General features: G+C 40.8%; 1 long non-coding RNA gene across 9 annotated transcripts in view; it reads left to right on the top strand.

The window, feature by feature from the left end:
• Positions 1 to 19,187, top strand: part of LOC109502384 — a 93,827-nt gene that overhangs the window by 16,565 nt on the left and 58,075 nt on the right. For 7 of the 9 annotated variants that reach the window (XR_006584379.1, XR_006584381.1, XR_006584385.1 and 4 more), the window contains 3 exons: positions 2,167 to 2,176; positions 9,550 to 9,607; positions 9,751 to 9,859. This is a non-coding gene — a long non-coding RNA (uncharacterized LOC109502384). Of the gene's footprint in view, positions 1 to 2,166; positions 2,225 to 9,549; positions 9,608 to 9,750; positions 9,860 to 19,187 lie in introns of all 9 variants that reach the window. The other 2 variants (XR_006584380.1, XR_006584386.1) reach the window with 1 other exon arrangement.

Raw genomic sequence — 19,187 nt, forward strand, 5'->3', positions numbered from 1 at the left:
GCAGGCTCCACACTGTTAACCCAGAGCCTGACCATCAGTTGCAGAGCTTGACCTGGGGCTCAGTCCCACTAACCGTGAGATTGTGACCTCAGCCAAGAGTCAGATGCTCAACTGACTGAACCACCAAGGTGCCCCTAGAGGATGGGCTTTCAGAGCAGGTGATATGTGAATGGTAACCTGAATGGTAAGAAGGAAACATCCATGCAAATAATAGGAAGTAAGGCATTCCAGGCAAGTGCCAAGGACCCGAGATGGGAAGAAGCTTCTCTTTGAAGGCACAATAAAGAGGCTGGAAGCGATGGAGTATGTTGAATGAGCAGAAAGTGGGATGGGAGATTAGGCAGGAGATGTGAGCCAGCAGATCTTTAAGATCTTGTAGGCCAGTGGCTTTCAAACGTATTTCCCAGAGAAAATACATTTGACATTGCATTCCACTACACACACACACACACACACACACATATCTGAAAGAGAAGTTTCATGAGATAATATTTATTCTTACTACATACAATAAACTCTGATATTTTCTATTTTATTTTATTTTAAAATGCTGATCCTTCCCCAGAACATTGGTTTCACACCTTACTAAATGGCTTGGTTTGGACTGCTCTGTTCTAGCATAGCAAGGAGTTTGGATTTTATTCTTGGTATAATTGGAAACCTCTGGGAAGTTGTGAGCGGAGAGTAATATGGTCTGATTTATGTTTTTAGCTTTGCTGTCTAGAGAGCAAATTATGTGAAGGTGGGTGAGAACAACAGCAGGGAGATGAGTTAGGAAGCTATTGCATTGCATCTAGTGGAGAAATAATGATGGCTTAGACTAGAGTGGTAGCAGAGGAGACTGAGAGAAGTGGATGAATATTATAACATTTGGAGGTAAAGCCAACATTGGATGTGTGTGGAATGTGAAGAACAGAGAGGAGGCAAGGATAACTCCAAGAGCTGTTTGTTTTTAGCAATATGTGGTGTAGTCATTTCCTGAGATGAAAAATTGCAGAGTGATCAAATTTCGGGGAATGAGAACATTGCTTTGGATATTTCAAGTTTAGGATTCATACTATACATCTTATTGGAGATGTTAGGTAGGGATTTAGAAATACCAGTAAAGGTGCTTTGGTGAAATATCAGGGTTAGCAATGAAGCTTTAAGAGTCAAGGGCATATGGATACGATTTAAAGCCATAGGTCTACAGGAATTTACCTAGAGAGAATGTGTGGCTAGAAAGGAGCAGTAAATCATTAGATTTAGTAAATCTAAGTCATTAGATATACTGAAAGTCTCAGGTAGTCATCCATTGGACATAAGGAGGACAACTGTTAAATTACAGAGGAAAAACCAAATCTAAGAATATATGTGAAATGTTAGCAGTATATCATCTAAAGTGTCCTTAGGAATTTTCTAATACATTTAATTTTCTGTGGATTGACCTCCTCTCACATTGTTTGCATGACTTCTTGTTGAACTTTTACTCATACAACTTTAGTGTGCTTTTCTAGAAGTTCTTTACAAAAGTGGAAGACTATCTGTATACAAGATCTTATTCTTTGATTTTGTTTAAAACATTGCTCTTATTCTCTCACATCTGTGTAGATATTCTAGCTGAAGAAGTTTATATTCTCATTCAACCTAACTTTCTTTCTGGGGCTGGAACACATCTATTTTCACCTTTCTTGCTAAGGAGACACCATTCTTTGTCTACTATTTCCCATCTCTTTCTGTCACATAGGGTGTCAGGATGAATTAATTGTGTAAGCCATTCCAAGAAAAAAAAAGATTCTTCTTTCCTTTCCTTTCCTTTCCTTTCCTTTCCTTTCCTTCCCTTCCCTTCCCTTCCCTTCCCTTCCCTTCCCTTCCCTTCCCTTCCCTTCCCTCCCTTCCCTTCCTTTCCTTTCTCCTCTCCCTTTCCTTCCTTCCTTCCTTCCTTCCTTCCTTCCTTCCTTCCTTCCTTCCTTCCTTCCTTCCCTCTTCTTTTTTTTTTCCTTTCTCTTTTTCTCAAGGGCAGTGGTTTTCAAGCTTCAAATGAAATCTTAAGTTAAAGCTCCAGAGAGAAAATGAGCAATGGAATAATGGTACCTTCTTCTTTCCTTTGTGGAGACCTTATCAGCAACTTTATGAAATCTAGGTTTCTTCAAATCATTACTGAAGTGGATTCATTTCCTCTTTCAGGAGTCTTCAGGTAAGAGGAATCTCTAATGTCTATGAGCCAGTTGTTTACCCAGAGAAGGTAAGTAAAGATGGTTTTCTGTGACAGCATCACTGATAGTATTTCACCCTCGAGGAATAGTGGAGAGCCAGAGAGCTTATACAGATTGCATCTTAAAAAGAGAATCATATTTTGCGAGTTGGTCAGAAAATACGGTATGCCCAATGATTTAAATAATTTAATACAAATACGTCGGTGTGATTTCTTTTTTCCAAAAGGCAATACAGTATAGTTTAAATAATGCTCCCTCTGGAATCAGAAACCTTGAGTTCAGTCTCTGCTTTATCTCTTATCAGCTGTAAGCCTGGCATCAGAGCAAATAATGTAACGTCTCTGAGCTTCAGGTTCTTCGTCTATCGGTTGGGCAAAGAATCTTCCTCATTTGTTGCAAAGATTAACCAAGAAAAGAACACACAGAGCACCTAGTACCAGCAGTACTTGTCATGCAGTAGGCTCTTAACATAAGACAAATAGTTATTATGATTATATTGTTGCATTGCCTACTTTGGTGACAAACATGAAGACCTGGATCAGATATGACCTCCAACCCTGTAAATGCTGATGAGACATCTGGCTGATATTGAGATGGAGCATGACATGTGTCTAAGGGCTAAGTGAAATGGATTTTGTAATACATGGTCACACCTTGGATGACTTCTCAGAAACTCAAGTCTGTTATATACCTAAGGAAATGAAAAAGCCAAAAACTTCTGGCACCTGGCCTAACGGCCTGGGTTCTTTTGAGTCAATATGGTTTGTCCTCTTTGTTCTTATTTAATAGGAGTTAGGTCCTGACCACAGCTCATTTCTACATGACTTCATCACTGGGATGCCTCCCTAAGTTTTCAGAATAGCAGACCACAGAGGATAAACATAACTAAGACATAATTTCTATGGAAATGGAGGCCTGCAAAATGAAAACTGAGATTCATTTATTCGTTCTTTCATTCACTCCATAAATATCTACTGAACTTTGTGTACTGAGGACACATATGTATAGAGACTGTATCGTGATAGTGACAAGACAAACAAAACCTTGCCCTCATGTGAGGTCAGGCAATAAATAAATACATAAACAAAAAAAGATAATTACAGGTTGTGGTAAGCGTGGTGGGGAAAGTAAGCATGGTGCTGTGACAGAGACTCTAATAGTTAGGAAGGGCTTCCCATAGGAGACGGGGTTCAAGATGAGACCAAAAAACCAGCCACATGAATAGTCAAAAGAGAAGCTCTCCGGACAGAGGCAGCACCAAGGGTGCTGAGGTGCGAAAGAACTGGAAAGTTTAAGAGCTTCTAGAAAGCCAGCATGACTGGAGTATAATGAAGGAAAGAAGGGGAAACTTGAAAATTTGCTGCATCTATGGGAAGTCACTGGGGGCTTTGAAATAAGGGGAGTGACATAAGCTGGTTTTTATTTTCAAAAAAATCAATGTAAAAAAGAGCTGATGGGAGAAGGCTAAGAGTTGGCACAGTAGGAGAGCTAGGAGGTGACATGGATGCAAATGGATAGTGGCTTAGGGCAGAGAGGACTAGAGAGTCTCAGGATTTAGTTTGGAGACAGAGCAATAGCATTTGCTGATAGTGAGAGAAAGGGAAAAATCATAATTTCTGGCTTAACAACTGGTGGTCTGTCATTTTCAGAGAAAGGGAAGACTGTGATATGATCAGTTTAGGAGTTGAGTGAAGAGGGACTCATATGTTTTCATTTCAGAAACGTTTAGTTTGAGATGTTGGTGAAACCAGCAGGCAGATATGCCAGAAAGTCATTGGATGTGGAAGAAACTCTAGAGCTCAGATGAACTGCTAAGCTGGAGACAGAAGTTTAAGGATCTTTAGAAACTGTTTATATTTGAATCCAAGGGGATGGGTAAAACCATCTAGGGAGAGGAAGAATGAAAAAGGGCCCAGAATCTGCACTTGGGGACTCCAAAATTAAGATGATTATAGAGGAAAAGGAATTAGTAGTAGAAACTAAAAAGCCATGGCCTTGAGGTAGGAGGAAAATCTTAAGTGATGTCTCTAGGGGGAAAAATAAAAAAGCTTGGATAGGTAAGTTGGTAAGAGTGAAGAAGTGGTCAACTGTGTCAAAATCCATTTGTAAACCCAAACTTCTCTATATGACACTCAACAGCACGCAGTGGGGCAAGGTTGATCCTGGCTAAATCTCCCAAAAGTATCAGAAGGGCAATTTATTTAACCTTTTTTTTTGAAGTCAATATAAGAACTTTATTATTTTTTAATTTCAGCTTTATTGAGGTATAATTGAATTACTTGAACTTTCTGAGTGTTTCTTCATTTATAAAATAGGGGAAATACATGCATCTCATAGGCATTTGTAAATAGTGAATAAGATAATTTATATAAACTATTCATAGAACATTAGGTATACAGTCTTCAATAGATGGCAGTTGTTATTATTAAATAGCATTATGTGTAGAAACCAGAAGACCCACATTCTTTTTTTTTTTTTAATTTTTTTTTTTTTTACTGTTTATTTATTTTTGAGACAGAGAGAGACAGAGCATGAATGGGGGAGGGGCAGAGAGAGAGGGAGACACAGAATCGGAAGCAGGCTCCAGGCTCTGAGCCATCAGACCAGAGCCTGACGCGGGGCTCGAACTCACGAACTGTGAGATCGTGACCTGAGCTGAAGTCGGACGCTCAACCGACTGAGCCACCCAGGCGCCCCTAGAAGACCCACATTCTAATGATTTTAATGTAGACTCTGCATTTAACAGTGGTTTTATTGGGTAATAGTAGTAATTTGAATTTCAGTTTCCTTACTAGTCAATTGGGGACAATAGTTCTTGTCCTGCCTTCTTTTCTTATAGGGCTGTCAGAAGGATTCAATGGTGTAGTGACTATGGAAGGGCTTTATAAGCCATCCAGTACTGAGGAGATATGAGGACTTTCTGTTTGTTCAGTAGAATTTCTATTTGTCTAGCTTTCAAATCAGCCCACTGTCTACACTTTAGGAGTGCTGGGAATAGGTTTGAGGGAAGCAATAGACAAAACTGGAAAATGACGTTTTTTAACTCGACCCAAACTTATCAGATTTAAGGTTCAGCTTGGGCACACTCTGTTTCCTTCATTTTCTTTTGAAGGGATCCACAAGAATCAAGATATTAATGCAAGTGCAGAGCCAGAATCTCTCTGATATTCCTTTGATGGAAGCAGAATGTTCCTACCTCAGGCCCTTTGTACTTGATGGTTTCCTCTGCCTGAAACATAATCACTTATATATCTATATTGGCTCATTCCTTATTCTTTCAGTTCTGCTCAAAATTCAGCTTATCTGAACCTTTTCCAGACCAGCTGCTTTAAATTAGCACACACACTCAGCCCCCCATCCCCCCACTTCATTTTCCTTCTGACATGGTCCACTCACTAGAATAGAAATTCCACAAGGAAAGAGATTTGTTGGTTCTTTGAGTCCTTTATTTCTAATATCTGGTGCTTATTAGGCACTGAAAAAAATGTTTGCTGAATGAATGAATAAATTAATCAGAACCTGATGACTCCATAAAGGAGCAAAGACATTAGGAGTTTAAAAAGACGTGGAGACAACCCTTAATTCTATCATTCACCACAATGATAAACTGATCAGTGTCAGTTTCTTTGGTCTATTATGTGAGGATACCTGACTATATTCCTTAGAAAGCTGTGAGGATTAAAGGAGACATGGAATTTAACTGTAATCAGAGTAGAGAATTAACATTTATTGAGCATCCACTACAGGCTGGACACTTTACATAAAATCATTCTCATAATACTATTGTAAGGCAAGTATCATTTTTTACCCTATTTAACTGAGATCAGTCTGAAGCTCAGAGAGTTGTTACCCAAACAGTAAATGGTGGAGTTACTGTTTTCATCTAGCACCTTTCATACCCTTTTCACCATGGGCCACTTTTCACATGTCAGTTGTTATTTTCAGGAGCCAAATGTGGAAGCCAATGCTGCATATTGAGTTGTCATCAAATCTTGATAAAAGGACAGCAGTGTGAAAGAAGAGATTTTGGCAAGTGAAACTTGTCTCCTTGTTGTGGTTAAATCTTGCAAAGGAAACTGCAGCCAACTCTCCTGAAAGTGCTGTAGTCAATTTGTAGGGTCAATAACAGCTTCCTCAGTCTCTGCCTGACCAGGGGGCTTGACTTGTTTCAGAGCCTCTCTGGAGCGTTTGGTGGCTCATTTCACCTCTGCTCTTCAGCAAATGTGGGATCTACTGAAGAAAGGCTCTACACTCTGCAGACTCCCTTCATGTGCTACAAAATAGAGACAGAAGGGCCAGGTCAAAGCAAAATCCTGGCTTTCTTCTTTCGAAGCCTGTTCTGGCCCTTTCTTTAAAAAGATTTTTTTATATATATTTATTTTTGAGAGGGAGAGATAGAGAGCGAGCAAGAGTGAGCACGCAAGCTGGAGAGGGGCAGAGAGAAAAAGGGAGAGAGATATCCCAAGCAGGCTCTGCACTTTTAGCACAGAGCCTCAGTGCCAGGCTTGAACTCAGAACTGTGAGACCATGATGCAAGCTGGAACCAAGAGTCAGACATTTAACTGACTGAGCCACCCAGGTGTGCCTGTTCTGGCCCTTTCTTTATTTAAAAACAGGTTTTAATGCTTATTTATTTTTGAGAGAGAGAGAGAGAGAGAGAGAGAGAGAGAGAGAGAGAGCGAGCGAGAGCACAAACAGGGGAGGGGCAGAGAGATAGAAAGAGAGGGAGACGTGAAATCTGAAGCAAGCTCCAGGCTCCCAGCTGTCAGCACAGAGCCTGATGCAGGACTCAAACTCATGAACCATAAGATCATGACCTGAGCCAAAGTCAGAGGCTTAACTGACTGAGCCACCCAGGAGACCCTGTTCTGGCCCTTTCTAATGTATGTTGTAACTGCTGCCCACGTCTCAGAGAATTTCATTTTTAGATTTTCTACGTCCCAAATATATTTTTAGTGAATGGTGTCTTCTGCCCTTCAGGGTTTCTGGGCCACTTGGGCCCAGGTGAGTCACCTGTCTCAAAGGAACGCTGCTGATTCTGACAGAAAGCTCCATGAATGTAGATTTCTGTCTCACTAGTCTTCTTCTTCTTTTTTAAGTTTATATTACTTATTTTGAGAAAGATAGTGCACAGGAGAGGCAGAGAGAGAGAGAGAGAGAGAGAGAGAGAGAGAGCGAGAGACTCCCACACAGGCTCTGCTCTGTTAGCACAGAGCCCGATGCAGGGCTTGAACTCACGAACCTCAAGATGATGACCTGAGCCCAAATCAGGAGTGGGTCACCTAACCAACTGAGCCACCCAAGTGCCCCTTATTTTTCTTTTGGTTGTACTGGTGGGGAAAGGTGGTTTTTGAACACAATAAATTGCTTTAACAAGCCGGGTTTCCCATTTGTTTCTCAGTTTAGGTGAGGTGGCAAGTCTGGTTACATAAATAGGTTTCTTAGAACAGTAATTCTCACACTTTTCATGTTCCTGGTATTTTTAGTTGCAGGGCTTAAAAGGATTAAAAGATTCATCCAACAGCAGTAAACAAGTTAGCAGTCATTATCGATCAGTCTGAACTACAGAGAATAATATTGTCTTACATTTTAATTTTTTTTCAGTATTCCCTTGATCTTCCAGCATTGCTGCTGCTGTTTGCTAGAAAATTTGAATATCCTGACTACTCTTTTTTATATACACAGAGGACAATGTTCTCAAGTGTTCCAGCAAACACTTCTTTCTTTGGTACCTGCTTGAATCTGTGATACAAATCTTTCTGGTTCAGAGCAAGTTTTGCTCTGAGTACATCATGTTACATAAGCCACTGAATGCAATGCTTAATCAGTGGCTAAACAGAATATCTTTAGTGATAGCCAAAGTGTATTGAGCATGTTGATAAAAAAAATTAGTTACACATACAGATTGTTGGATACATAGGTGTTCTGTGTCACACTATTGGTAAACTATTGATCTGGACAAATGCAGTCTAAGCTTCTGACTTTCTCTGTTCTCTTTTATTTTCCTCTTTTACATATAACTGTATTTAACTTCTGCTTTTGCCAAGATAGTTTGTGGGAGGTTTTTTTTTTCTTCCCCAAATACCAGCCTTCTTTTTCTCTGAGTCAAATAAGGTCACGAAACAGAGTATCTTAACACAACTCTGGTCCTGAATAAAAGAATCCAGTTTGTAGAAATTACATTAGTGGGAACAAAATATGAGTTTGATATTCAGCCACTTGGTAATTGGGTGGTGTTGGTCTGCACTCCTATTCCTTCCTCTGTAAAATGAGATAATAATACCTCCTACTTCTGAAAAGTGGATAATATATGGAGTATATGTGGCACAGTGCTTAGTCAGTATTCATTTCCTTTTCTTTATGGCCTTCTCCTCTTCTGGGGACCTCTATGTGTTTGCTGGTGCTGCCATATGAAAAATTTGGGTGAGGTCTGAAGGATAGATGAGTTGGAATTGACAGACAATGAGTAAGCAAGAGTTGAGGCTGCCTCCCTGAAGTGGACAGATGCATATTAACATTATTCTTCGTAGGATGTTTAAACATAGCCCCCTGTTTTCTTGCATCTGGTGTGTGTGTGTGTGTGTGTGTGTGTGTGTGTGTGTGTGTATGTACTGTGTACACATACATACACACACACCCAGAAAATCTCAGTAATTCCATTCTCCCTTGGCTTGGGTTCTCCTAATCCTAGATAGCAGGGCTGAACAAGGAGGAGAGCAAGATAGGGATATTGGGGGAAGAGCTGATGAAAAGGTGCATTATTAAGCTGGTTGTATGTGGTATCAAGTGTGTCTGTTACCTAATCTCATGGGACTTTCTGAGAGACCACAAAAACAATTGCTTTTTAAGTCAGTCCTTCCTGGGCAGAAAAGAGGGAGAATTTATCCATGTGCTTCCATTTCTTAGTGGTCAGAAGTTTGCTTCCTAGGACATTAATTCTTTTGCACTTCCAGGTTGTGCTATGTGGTACCTAGCAGGTCCCACGTCATCTCATCCTTCAGCATCAACTGGAGTAGGAGGCAAGATGTGCATTGTGTGGACATGTGTAAAATTCTGTTAGGTGGTGCCCACATTAGGTTTGTCAGAGTCCAACCAGAGTTTGTCAATATGTCGGCTATTGGTGCTGGAATAGTTTGGTAACTACAGAGGTTGAGAGAATCTGAAGCAACCATAAGTGGTATATGAAACAATCCACCCCCTTGCACTATTCACATCAACCCATGTGCTGTCATGATACCTGTCTACCACATACAGTGATCTCTCTCTTTTGTTTGGTGAGAACAGCATGCTGTCAGCTTCAATTGATTCCAAGAGTATAATACATATCATCTCCCTTCTTCTCCATCTATTCTAGAATTCCATCACCTTCAGTTGCTTGCCTGCTGGAATGACATGGATTCTCATCCCTGAGGGTATGTATCCATAGTTGCCTTGCCTTTGTCAAGCTATGCTTGCTACAATTGATTATATGCTCAGCAAAAAACCACCAAGAGATCCCATAGTGAATTCCTGGGTTCCTGACACATCCTTTTTTTTTTTTATCCCTATTACGTAGAAGTAATTCTGGATTCCTTCTCATGATAATGAAGATCAGTTACCCTTGACAAGGCAATAACTCCTTTCTTGCCTATTGTTTCCTGGTACAAGGAGCTCAAAGTGAACAGGTAGGTCACACCTTTAAGTTCAGCAGGAACCTTTCTGTGTCATGCAATAGAAGCATTCTCCCATCCCACCCTACCCATCTGGTCCCCAGGAACCACAATCTCTAACCTTGTAGAACCTATGATTGGAAAGTACAAATTCTATGAGTTTTAGAAATATGGTAAAAGAACCCATTTTATTTTCACCCTGTGCTTCTCATACCCATGTATTCATGCTATTTATAATTTTTTTTAAGGTTTATTTATTTTTGAGACAGAGAGAGAGCATGAACGGGGAGGGTCAGAGAGAGGGAGACACAGAATCTGAAACAGGCTCCAGGCTCTGAGCTGTCAGCACAGAGCCCGACGTGGGGCTCGAACTCATGGACCGCGAAATCATTACCTGAGCCAAAGTCGGCCGCTTAACCGACTGAGCCACCCAGGCGCCCCAATATTCATGCTATTTAAAATAAAGCATCACTGTGTATATGCCATTAATCAGCACATACTCTCCATCCTAGAGGACAGCAACCAATCCTGACCTGGCAACCTTAGCTACATGGGGCTCTCCAGTGTTCTATTAGACAGCTTCTCCTGGTGAAGATCTATGTAGTTAGATGAGTGATTCATGTAACTGCATCCACTGCAACACTTCTTTTGGCATAAATAGTGATCTTGCTCCAAAAAGTGGTGTATAGAACAAGATGCTATTAGATCAGGTATCCTGTGAGCTGGTGGATGGTGATGCTGAGGGAAGTGCAAGGGAAAGCAAATTGACATTCTGACTAGATTTCTATTTCAGTGAGACAAAATCACTATCCTTTTCATGGTAGAGGTGGCCCATTGTATTTGTCTACTGCCAAGCTTTAGGTTGCCTCAAGGGATGGTGCTATAATGTCCGCTCAGAGTTAGTCTCTTTTCCTGGGAAACTGGATATTCACCATGGCAGCAGCTGTATCTGTCTTGATGAGAGGATGTCCATGCTGTTAGGACCATCTAGTGTCTTTAGTCCTACTGTGTGGCCATTCTGTTGATTGGCCCATTTCATGAGTTTTGAGATTGCTAAGGCATGGGGCAAATGATGATATCTATAGGAAGTCATCCTGTTCCCTTAATTGTTGAGAGCCTCCTCTGCAGTGAACACTCTCTAATGAGCATTGTGGTGAGACACAAAGGTCTGCATGCTTCATCCTCACTTCTATCAATTCATTTGCATACATTTTCCCCAGAACTAGTTGTGCTAAATTTTCCAGTGTTGTTCGTTTGAGGCCCCTCGACAGCTAGCCAAGTCATGCAACCTCTTACCAGGAGTCTAAGTATCTCATGTTACATCTCCCTCCATTAGAATTCGGTGACCAAGTGTACTGCTAGCAGCTCTGCCCCCTGGGAGTATTTCTCTTCACTGTTGTCCTCTAGAAATACCTCTGAGTGGAACTGTAATGGTAGTTGGCCATTTTCAGTCAGCACCAGCATATTATACTAACCCATCTGTGAACTAAGCCCAGATTCTTTCCTCTTTGACAATTGGTTGTAGGCAATCCCACTATGAGCTATAGGTTTGAGTTTTAGGAGAGATAATTATACAATAAAGATAGGTGAGTGGGAGTCTGAGTCACTTGCAATTTACTTGTACCTTGTTGAATTAGTTGGACCCAATCCCCAATGTACTGTTTCCATAGATTGTGTTGCACTTGCTTGAACTTACAACACAGTGGATCAAACAATATCCAGCATATGATGGGAAACTCTGGTCGCATAGTCCTTGATATCAGTACTTAGTCCCTCCTAGGGTCTGGGTAGAATGTCGGGTGTTGATTTTCAAACAGATGGTTGTTCAGTGCTACAAATGACATGGCTTTACCCTCAAGTTCTAGGAGATTATGTTGCGACTCTCCTATTGGGACTTGCCTGGTCCTCCACCCAGCATTCTCACCTGCCACTGCTACCTTCAGTTTATAGTCAGAGTGGGAGAGCAAGTGGGCCCAGAGTCTCAACTTACTGCAAACTCCTCTTTTGCTTTGGGTCCTATATGAAGCCGGCAGCTGTCTGAGTCATCTTATAAATGGCTCCCCATTTATATCATACATAAAAAATGTTCCCATTATCTTATGTTTCTACAGAACCTAAAGAGGCCAACTCAGTGCTTGAAGGCGCAACTCTTTCTTTGTTTCTAATTTATTTTTATTTTATTTTTAATTTTTTAATGTTTATTTATTTTTGAGAGAGAGACACACAGAGTGTAAGCAGGGGAGGGGCAGAGAGAGAGGGAGACACAGAATCCGAAGCAGGCTCCAGGCTCTGAGCTGTCAGCACAGAGCCTGATGTGGATGGAGCTCGAACCCACGAACCGTGAGATCATGACCTAAGCCAAAGTCGGACACTTAACCGACTGAGCCACCCAGACACCCCTCTAATGTTTTTTAAAAGATTTTTATTTTTAGGTAATCTCTACACACAATGTGGGGCTCAAACTTACAACCCCGAGATCAAGAGTTGCATGCTCCACTGACTGAGCCAGCCAAGCTCCCTGGCGCAAGTCTTTCTTAATGGGAGGAGGTACAAGATGCAACAGCTTGTTTTTATCTTAGAGATGTGCTTTCCAAAAGAGTAGCTGCTAAACCCATGTGGCTTTTTAATTTAAATGAATTAAAATAAAAAATACATAAAAATTCAGTGTTACAGTTTCATTAGCCACATTTCAAGTGCTCAATAGCTACATGTAGTTAGTGGTTATTCTACCAGACGGCAAAGATACAGAAACATCACTGTGTTGGCAGAAGTTCTACGGCACAGCACTGCCTTTGAGGCCATGTCTGTACATGGCAGGTTAAGATTTGAACACAGGCCTGATATGATGTTAAAGGCCCATGCTTTTAAGACTTCAGTAGATTGCAGAGGGGCTGAGTCTAAGCAGATGCTTCCCTGCAACTGTGTTCAACGGGGACATGAGATCTCCAATTAGATTTTTGGGCAACTGAGTTTTGGTTCACGCTAACATTCTCTTTGCATTTCAACAAATGAAAAAGGCACTTTATGTAAAGGCCAGGTCTGCTGTGGCAGCTCCCCACTTCTAACCTCTATTTCTGGGCAATAGTCAACTCAGAAAGCAGTTTTCTTTTTAAAGGAAGTTTTCATAACAGCTCGGAAATATTAAGCCTTTCCAAAGAGAAGGGCTGACTAGAATTGTTGGCAGACAGCAGAATGTCTCTGAATGCCGCACTTCTGCATTTCCATCTGCACTCCATGAAAGGCAAGGATCATTGTCCCCACAGAATGCAGCTAAATGGCAGCTGGAGCATGAATGGACAGGAAAAACACTCTCCTCCCTCTAATAACACCACTTAGGGCAGACAGGCGAGGTTCTCTTCTGAATGTGCTAAAGAGATGCTGTTATGATAAGAGTAATTATTGTACATTAGTTAAAATCCCATTTAGGGAGCATTATATTGCTGCTATTTTAAAAGAGGTTTGCTAACCTTCCAAGTTGTAGGGAGAGATTAATTAGTGTCAATGGAAGGATCTCCAAGATAAAAACAAATTAAGCCTCCTCATCCAGCCTTGCCTGCATGTCCTTGAGTTGCTGCTTCCTTTGTGACAGAGATAGTATTTGGTCTGATCTATTCTGGTTGGAAAGAAAGGAAGGGGACGCACACTTGCTGAACGGAATCTGATGTGTCAGACACCATGATAGGTACTTTAAAAGAAGGCACCTTTGAACTAGGCTTTCCCATTGTTCCCACCCAGCCCACTGGAGAACATTGCTAAACTGAGGCATTTGTACCCTATGTACTACTGTGTTTGTAGCATAAATGGAATCATCTATTTTGGATGGCCCCTCCCAAGCCATTCCGTGTTTCCATGAATACTGAAGACATTTCCTTTGTGATTGATGGCTCAGAGAATATTTTAAAAATATGGCAGGACCAATACCTACCTGAAATAAGTGTCATTAACTTTTATCCTTTGTCCAGTCTCACTGGCTATAATATCTCATCATCCTTCCCATCAAATATTTTGAACTTGTAGCCCAGATTTGCTGAGACAGACCTCATTTCATGTACTGCAACTATTGCCAGGTAAGACAAATTACTACATGTGTACTAACAAGGATTTTGATTTTTTTAAAGTTTATTTTGAGAGAGAGAGAGAGAGAGAGAGAGAGCACATGTGAGTGGGGGAAGGGCAGAGAGAGAGGGAGAGAGAGAGAATCCCAAGCAGGCTTTGGGCTGTCAGCTCAGAGCCCAGTGCAGGGCTCAGTCTCATGAACCCTGAGATCATGACCTGAACCAAAATCAAGAGTTGGATGCTTTACCGACTGAGCCACCCAGGCACGACCATTTTGAGTTTTTTAATTGTTTTGAGATTTATTATGTAAATAATCTCATGGCATGTGCCTAATTTTAGTTTCAGAAAACTGATGCACCTATCACCCAATCTTGACCTTTCCATGTACTTCAGTTAGTTTTACTAACTGTGTAACTTTAGGCCAATTATGCAGCCTCTCTGAGACTCAGTATTTTGATTAAAAAAAAAAAAAGGATAATAAGAGTCACCTTGTGAGGGTTCCTCTGAGGAACAAATGAAATGATGTATAAAAGCATTTTTGACTTTCCTTTCAGATTAAGATTGGGATAACAGGGACCAGATTTACCCTCCTGGCCAAAACAAACCAAAACTGGCTAAAATATGTGATGCAATAGTTTTTAAGACACTGGACAACAGGCAACGAAAGGCAGTAATTCTTGAGATGGGAAACACATGAGGCAAGCCATGTAACTGTCCCATCTTCCTGTCTTTAAAGAGTTTCCGGGCAGTGGAGCAGGGAGGCAAAGTAAGTTTCAGAGAAAAGAATATTACCATGAATAATCAATGTCATTTCATTATGATAAAGGGGTCATTGCATCAGGAGTACATTGTAATCTTAAACACATGTGCACCTAATGATAGAGCTTCAAAATATATGTGGCAAAAACTGATAGAAGTGCAAGGAGAAATAGATCAATCTACAGACAGCTTTCTTAAACAGCTTTCAGTCTTAACTGCGATGAAACATTCGTCAATAATGTGACAGATTAGAAAACTCAACATGTTTTGCAAGTTATGTCATAGAAAATAACAAACGCAAACACAAATGAAGAACAGCTCAGCCGCACTTATGAGAGAGGAGGTTTGGATAATGGAGCATTAGGAAGCTGTGGAAGGGCTGGATAGGGAGCAGCAGGTGAGGTGCTGAAAGTGCCCGTGGATGACTGGCAAACTAGGGCGACCATGTGTAAGATGGCAGGATAAGGTGTTAGGGGTGTCACAGCAGAAGTCCTCATACTTACCATTTTGTGAGAATGCCTTCCTTCAGGGTTGAACCAGATGTTCACTAAAATGCAATTTCACTTGGATAAAAATCTAAAAGGATGATGTATTGGTCAGGGTAGGCTGTTGCCCAAATTCAGTAGTTTAACACAATAGGTATTTTCTTTTCCCTTTCATGTGACCACCCAATAGCATTCTGCTCTACATAGTCATTCGGGAGCAAACTTCTTTTTGTCTTAGTTTTGTATTCCTTCACTACCTTCCAGATTCTGTCTATTTAGCTAGTGGTTGGGGAAGTGGTTGGGGAAGGAGGACCAGGAATATGTGAAGGAGGTTTTTATATTTCAGCCTGGAACTGGCTCATGCCACATAGGTTCACATCCCATTGGTAGACGTTCGGACACATGGCCTCAGCTAACTGCAGGATGTGGTCCAGCTCTGTGTCCAGAAGAAAAGCAGAACCCTGGCATTTGTAAACACCAGTAATCTCTGTATCAGATGTCCTGAACTCATCTATTTATTGATGCTCTGAGAACCGCATGACTTTGTTGGGCACAAATCCTAATTCCCAGTTTCTTTTATTTTTTTAAAGTTTATTTATTTATTTAGGGCGGGGCGAAGGGGGGCAGAGAGAGAGGAAGAGAGAATCCCAAGCAGATTCTGTGCTGTTAGCACAGAGCCTAACGCAGTGACTTTATCTCACAAACAGTGAGATCATGACCTGAGCCAAAATCAAGAGTCAGACACGAAACCAACTGAACTGTCCAGGCACCCCACTACCCCAGTTTATTTTCTAAGTGAATTCAGTGGTTTTTATTATAGTAAATACTCATGGAAAGAATTTGAACTGGAGTCAAGCATGAATATTTTCTAACATAACTGAATGAAAATAAACCATTATACAAAGATATAAAAAGGCTTAATACATCATCAAATTTCAGAATGTCAGAGGAGAGCAAAAGAGTCTTAAAAACAATCCATTTCGGTCTCCTAATTTTGCAGTTAAGTAAATTGAGACCAATAGAGGCTAAATGATGTGTTAAAATCTATGTAGACAATTAGTAAGAGATCTGGGGTCAAAACCTAATTGGTGTGGCCTCATGCTTTAAACTACCAACAAGAATTTAACACATCAAGATAAAAAGTCTCTGTGTGATACTTTCATAAGACACAGAATAGTCAAACAGTTTTGAATTTAGTAAGTCTTTTGATTACATGGTTGCATAAAGGAATCTTTTATTTTTGATAGGCATTTTGCTATTTCAATTGATGAGATGGTAAGGGTCTACCAGAGAAGTACTTGTTGCCCACAGACTGACAATGACTTGAAGTGGTATAACACTCAGAGTGGGTTTTCTTTAGGCAATAGTTGACCAATTTTCTTGGTTTTCATAGTTATAAATTTAGATCAAGTCAGAAATCTGATAAGGTACAGCCCTGTGCTCTTCGGATAGTTGCATTTTTCAGTTCTACACATAGACTCGCTTTGCAGTAAATGTCCTTTTGTTTGTTTGTTTGTTTGTTTATTTATTTATTTATTTATTTATTTATTTATTTATTTATTTGCGAGAGGGATAGAGAGTGAGCAGAAGAGGGGCAGAGAGAGAGGGAGACAGAGAGTACAAAGCAGGCTCCACACTGTCAGTGCAGAGCCCAGTGCGGCGCTCAAACTCATGAACATGAGATCACGACCTGAGCCGAAACCAAGAGTCAGATGCTTAACCAACTGCAGCACCCAGGTGCCCCTCAACAAATGTTCTTTTTCTTAATCTGATCTAAATGCTGCCATTTCCCCCTTCTTCATCTTTTGTATACACTGCAATACCTCACTTACTTGCATTTGTCACTAGGGATTCTGCATGAATGGATTTTCCAGACAAATTAAAGTTTACCCACATTATCAGAACACAATAATTTTACAAGGAGATCTCTCTAGACTGTATCATGTACATATCTGTCACCTTTAAAAAAGCTTTGATGTTTTCCCTTTAATGTAGAACTAAGAGCGGGGGTCTGACGCCATACTGCTTAGGTTTAAGACCTGGCTCTGACTCTTACCAGCTGTGTGACCTCTAGCATGTTACTCAATTTCTCCATGTCTGAGTTCCTCATTTGTAAAATGAGAATAATATTAGGACATTCATCTTAAAGTGGTTGTGAAGATTAAGAGTTGATATATGTAAGACACTTAAACCAGTGTCTGCGATATAATCTGTACTAAGTAAATATTAGCTCAAAGCATCACAGCCTATACTGTGGAGGAGGGAGAGGGAGAGCAGAATTAATTACTGGAAAAGACAAATACATTTTCTAACTTATGACAAGTTATAGGAAGGCAAAGTACTAAGTGCCATTAGAATGTTAACAGGGAAACCAGATTTAGCCTGGCATTGTATTATAGAATTCTTTACATTTTAGTTTTTCCTGCTGATGTGTGAATTTTTTGAAAGCGAGAAGCATGTCTTAATCTTCCTTATGTAACTGTCAGTAAGCACAGAATCTGGTGCATAGCAGGGGCTCGAGACTACTATGGAAAGAGAGATTAAAGGAAAGAAAGAAATAAAAAAATCGTGATTCTACAGGTATCACGATGAGAATATAAAGATGTTGGAGGCAAGTATTCCACAGAGGGTAGACAATTATGCTCCCTGGTGACCCCCACCCACAGAGGGGCAGCATCTCCTGAGTGAGGGTCACTGTCCTGGTGATTCCAGGCATCTGCAGCTTAATGAGGATGTATCCATTTATGCATTAAGGCTTATTCACTTTATTCAAAGCAATCCCTCAGGTCTTCCCAGAGGACTGGTTTGCTTATTTTATACAGGATTCTTAGAATACTGCTGACATGTTTGATAATCAGGGAGCCTTGGTTGGGGGCGTTGCTTATCTTGGGGAAAGGCAGTAAGCTATGTTTGAAGGCAGGTTTTCCTCCTCTCTTGAGAATTGAACAGTTTGAAAACAGGCTGCTTTCAGTCTTGCCTGGAATCAAGGGTGAAGGAAAAATACGGGGATTCAGTATCAAAGGGGCCCTGCCATTCTCCTGGTCTGAAGATGAATTGATGCCACAGATCACCTGCTAAGAGTGAGCTATGGAGGATAAAAGGGAGGAGCAGGTGGCCAGGTGCCTTGCCCCAGGTCACACAGTGGCTGAGCCTGAAGACCTCAGACCTGTAGGCTCCCAGTCTACTCCCACAGGGTGCAGTCACCCTGCACCACAACGAATGGGATTTTGAACAAATGAAACAACTTTTTAAAATCTATAAATAAGGAGAGAGAAGGGAGAGACTGAATTGTTTGAACCTTCAGTTTTAAATTGTGTTAACCTAGATGGAAACCTATTTCATTTTATTAAAAGATTTTATTTTTAAGAAGTCTCTACACCCAAGCTCGAGCTTACAACCCTGAGATCAAGAGTCACATGCTCTGCTGACTGAGCCAGCCAGGTGCCCTGAAACCCAATTTCAAAAAAAAAAAAAAAAAAGCAATTAAAATAGCGAATAATGACAGTAATACCAACAAACCCTTATATGTTATTTATTATTTTCTGGGCATCATTCTGAGTTTTATATGTATAGCTCATCAAATTTCTGTAACAACCCCATGCATGACCTAGCTTCTATTATTATCCCTATTTTACAGATGAGAAAACTGAGGCATAAGAGGTTAAGCAGCTTGCCCCTGGTCATACATTTGGTAGGCTGAAGAACTAGTAAAGATTTAGAGGAAGCAGGGTCATTATTAAATGCCTACTATGTGTTAGGTGCTTCCCATCTTGGTCAGGGTGCACCTCTCTGTCCCTTTAAATTGGTCCCATTCTCACCCATGGTAGGGACAGATCTTTCAATGTTATTATACATCCAAGCTATGCTAAGGAGACAATCAGGATCAGCAAGAGTCTTGTTTCATTTCAGGAGCTCCACTCAGAAGGTGCCTGGAATATGGCTTGTCTCAGGCTCAGCCACGAGGGACAGACCCTGCCTGTGGCTGGGACCCAGGGCAGAGGCTAGAAAGGAAAAAGGAAGTAAAGAGGAAATAGAGATTGCAG

This window comes from Felis catus, chromosome C1, assembly GCF_018350175.1.
Source record: "Felis catus isolate Fca126 chromosome C1, F.catus_Fca126_mat1.0, whole genome shotgun sequence".
Taxonomy (NCBI): domain Eukaryota; kingdom Metazoa; phylum Chordata; class Mammalia; order Carnivora; family Felidae; genus Felis; species Felis catus.